This window comes from Nicotiana attenuata, chromosome 1, assembly GCF_001879085.1.
Source record: "Nicotiana attenuata strain UT chromosome 1, NIATTr2, whole genome shotgun sequence".
Classification (NCBI taxonomy): domain Eukaryota; kingdom Viridiplantae; phylum Streptophyta; class Magnoliopsida; order Solanales; family Solanaceae; genus Nicotiana; species Nicotiana attenuata.
Window position 1 is genome coordinate 29,751,579 of NC_031989.1, and position 4,871 is coordinate 29,756,449.

Consider the following 4,871-nt stretch of genomic DNA (forward strand, 5'->3'; position numbering starts at 1 on the left):
TTTCCTTAATTAGAATTTGTCGAACCGAGCCTCTATTACATGCTCTGTACTATGCTTATTTCCTTATATGTCATGTTCAGTCTTACATGATTTCATTCCTTATTTGTCACTGCTTATTAACGTTTGATTTTTTTTAATTCCTTAATTAAGGGAAGTACCTATGCTGATTTGGTTCTAATTGATACATATTACTTTAATTACTGCTGAACTATGTTTCCTGCCTTATTTGCTGCCTGTTTTAAACTATAAATACCATGCTTTTCATTAACACAAGACACGAACACATTAGTTCAAAAGCTCTCTTTCACACACACAAAAAAACTCTTCTGCTCTCTTTTCTCTGGTTACTTGCTATTGTTCCAAGTCAGCCGGCTGCAAGCCAAGGCTAATTACTCTACTCTCTTGCTCCTCACTTTGTGTTTACTATCTTCTTTACTGGTATGTTCTAATTTAAATTCAAGTCCCAGAACAATATGCTTCTCCTATTACTTCAATTTGTCATGTTTCTAATATGCTTCCATCTATGGTTTTGTTGCTCAACCTGCAATTAACATGTCTACTTCAATGTCTTCTTTACTGCATGCTTCTGAATATACCCCCTTAGGATTAGCCTGCTCTTGAATCTCTTTCTAGTGTACCCCAATGTGACTATGTTTCTCAGATCCCTGGCATGCACCTTCCTGTGTAAAGTAGTTGGCTATCCTAAGTCTGTTTGATTCTGTATTACCCTGAAGTTCATGTTGTACTTTAAAAAGCCCTGACCCCTTTCAAGGCTTCTCTGATTCTGTACCTCTGTGCATCTGTGCTAACTATGTGCCCTATACTTACCCCAAATACCCATTACCCTGAGTGGATGTGTGTACTTGTTTGATTCCATGTATTGAAGTGGTGATGAACCTCTTCTGGTTCTGTATTTGGTTTGATTGATTGTTAGTCACCTTACCCTTTTCAAATTGTCTTATTTAATAACTCCCTATGTTGTTTTACAAAACTACTACAAACAAGTCTCTTTTCAAACTGTTTTCCTGCTTAAATCTTTTCAAAACTATGTCAAGCACTCTCACTTTACTCATAGACCACTAAGTTCTGCCCCTTTTGTGTGAGCCTTGCCTTGGGACCCTTGAGCTCCCTCTGAACTTGGACACACAAAAGCTGGCCTTTCCACACTACACTTACTCTGTCTTGGCTATGAAATCTGGGTGTGAGCACTGCCCGGGATCCCTTGAGGTCCTTAGGGAACTCTGACACACCTGGATATGAGAAAGGCTAAGAATCATGGCATTTGAGGCATTCTGGAGATTTTGGGCCTATCAGTAGGCTAACTTTTTTTTCCTTTCTTATTTCAATTGTGTAATTTATGCAAATGGTTTGTAATAACTATTGTAAACAACTCCGGGTATGGATAGTGGAAAGGGAAGGGGTGACTATGCATGCTTTAGCTATTAAAAGGATAGAAAACATATTATTAGGTTTATATTCCTACTTGCGCAATAGAAACCATGCTTAGGACTCATTTCATGCATTGGAGATCATGTTCCCTAGGACTTACACTTACTGTTTTCAGCATGTCCATTTCGCTATCATATCACTTAGAAAATCCTGTGTTAAATGTGTTAATAACCAGTGTTTTCTGCGATCATGTTCCTACTGCCATACGCACTTAGAGATCCTGTTTTAAGTCTAAACAACACTAACAAACATATCATCCCTGCATATTCTGGAAAAACGCTGTAATATTTGTGCATATAGAAATCCTGCTTAGGATTCTGCATCTCTGCGCATTAGATACCATGTCTTTAAGATTTTATATTCGCTTACGCGTGCTTAGGCCAGCTATGAATGCACAAAAATGGGATAAAACAATTTTACTCAGTTCTTACAATTAACTGGTGATAATTATATGTGCTGAACACCTTGAATAGCATGTTTAAACAACCTGTTTTCAATCACTTTTCCTTACTTCCGAGGATTGGTATACTATCTCACACCTAAGCAAGCCTTAGGCAACCGAGCTGTTAAAATCGGAAATCTGCCTTCTTGTGTATGCTGCCTAATTCTCAATAAGTTTTAAAATCAGTAGGCAAACTGATTAGGCTTTTCTAAGTAATACAACAAATCGGCTATCTGCTTACCTTCTAAAAACACCTAGAAGTCATGCCTTAGGAGTCTGAATAGTGCCCTTAACTGTGCTTGAGTCGTGCTGCTTATGTGTTTGTTTGAGGAGGAACCTCTGAGCCTTTTAATTGCTCCCATGTTGTGTGAAAGTCCTAAATGTTTTGACTGTCTCCTTAGAATTTTTGCCTTTTTTAAAACCTTAGGGGTACGTTTAGAACCACCTATAGGTAGAAGTCCTAACTCCCTCCAGGATCATTAAGAAGGGACGGGTAGCAGCACGCGATAGGAATCCGAGACCAACACTCGCTTTGCATGACCAATAAGGGGACGGGAAGGGTGGACATGGATATGATGACCGGTGCGCTAATGCCACGCGTAGCCCCTTTCTAAGGAGTGATTACCGGGCATTGTACTGAAGTGATCCTATAAGCTAACCAACCTAGGACACCCCTTTACGTTCGCAAATATGCTTAGATTGTACCTCTTTTTCTAGCTTTTCATTAACTGTTTTTTCAAACATCTGTGTACTTAAACTTAAATCCCCTACTATTTGAGCCATACTTGTTTATTTGCTAATTGTACAAATCAACAAAAACTGTTTGGCTGGGAACCACACTAGTGGATCCTGAGGAGTGCCTGACACCTTCCCCTTAGGATAATTTCAAGCCCTTACCCTGTCTCTGGTTACCAAACGTAGTTATAAATGAACCCTGTAGGTGCCCTAACGCACCTTAAATTGTTAGGTGGCGACTCTTCAAAAATGCAAACCCCTTTCCCAAAAGGAACGAGTTGTCTCAACCAAAATGTCATGAACCCGATTTTGCGAGAAAAAGGGGGGCGCGACAACCTCCTCACCCTCTCTCTCTCTCTCTCTCTCTCTCTCTCTCTCTCTCTCTCTCTTTGTAGAAATGTTGAATGATGAAAATGGTGTTAGAGTGGTGATATGAGCTTCTATGTTGTGGAGTATTTACCTTTTCTTTTTTGGAAGCTGCTGCTGCCATCATTATTTTTTCTTGGAATGAACCTATGTAATTGACATTTCTGTGTGCCTTGGAAGAGGAGAAGACTAGTGGTCTTGTCCAAAGAGTTTCTCGTCTGCTTAAAATTTTCATAAATAAACTTTGTAAATTCCCAAAACTGATTAATCATATATTAATATCTATATTAATTTTCCTTTTTAAATTGATTCAAATACATACTATTCCCTCCGTCCCATGAAGGTGTTTGACTTGATCCGAACCCAACTAATTTTATCCTAAAATTTGACACTTGTTGAATTTTTGTTGTGATACTTGGCGTCATCATATTGATTTGCTTCTCCTATTCTATATAGATAGACGTGAAGAAAGGAAGAAACTTTACATACCCCAGTTTTACCAGGGATTGAACAATGCCACACCATCAAATAGGCGGACCCATTTGGACATGCTTTTGGCTTAGCATAAAAACCCTAAGAAAGAAAAAAAAAAGGCCCATTGAAGTTAAGAGACTCATCAAATTAACAGATCCTTAGAACGCATTACTGTTTATCAATAAACCTAAAATTAGTAACAATAAAATATTGAAAGGATGAGAGTATAAGTAAAGAGTAAAAAAGTGCGTACATGTGGGTGATCCTTATGTCATTCTTTGCGTTCCGCTGCAAGAGACTCCGCCTGACATGTTTGTTTCCCCACCCTTTTCCTCTCTCTCTCTCTCTCTCTATGTCTCTCTGTCTCTCTCTCTATCTTTGTAGAAATGTCGAATGATGAAAATGGTGTTAGAGTGGTGATAGGAGCTTCTATGTTGTGGAGTATTTACCTTTTTTTTTGGAAATTGTTGTTGCCATCATTATTTTTTCTCGGAAGGAACCAATGCGTTGACATTTCTGTGTGCCTTGGAAGAGGAGAAGACTAGTGGTCTTGTCCAAAGAGTTTCCCGTCTGCTTAAAATTTTAATAAATAAACTTTATAAATTCCCAAATCTGATTAATCATATATTAATATCGATATTAATTTTACATACTATTCTCTCCGTCCCTTGAAGGTGTTTGACTTGATCCGAATCCAACTAATTTTATCCTAAAATTTGACACTTGTTGAATTTTTGATGTGATATTTGGCGTCATCACAATGATTTGCTTCTCCTATTCTATATAGATAGATGTTCACTTCTTTTTTGGGAGAGATGCATGAACTGTTGTACACTTGTACTAAATAACAATGTGAAAATAGGGCTAGCCAGCTTTAAGACTGGTAATTGAAAAATAGCCAGCGTTTGCAAAGTCATTGAAAAATAGCCACTATTTTGCTGCAACACGAAAAATTCCTGCATAATATATTGGAGATTGGTGCAGTTGTGTATAAACTTCGTGCATATTATGCTGGAACTCCAACACACAGAAAGTTCCAGCATAATATACTAGAGATTGGAGCACATATGTATGAACTTCCAACATATTATGCTGGACCAGCATATTATACTGGAACTCCAGTACTGAAAATCTAGTATATTATGCTAGAATATTTTCCGTATTTTGAACAGTGTTTTCGTTCAGATTTATCTTTACATGAAAAGTGACTAAATTTCGATTACTTTTGAAACTGTGGCTATTTTTCAATTACCACTTGTAAATCTGACTATTTTTTATTTTCACCCAGCAAATCCGACTATTTTTAAATTTCATCCAATAATAAAAGGGTCATTCTTTTTTGTACGGGTTAAAAAGAAAATAAGTTCATATAAATTGAAACTGAATGAGTAATACTTATGTCATC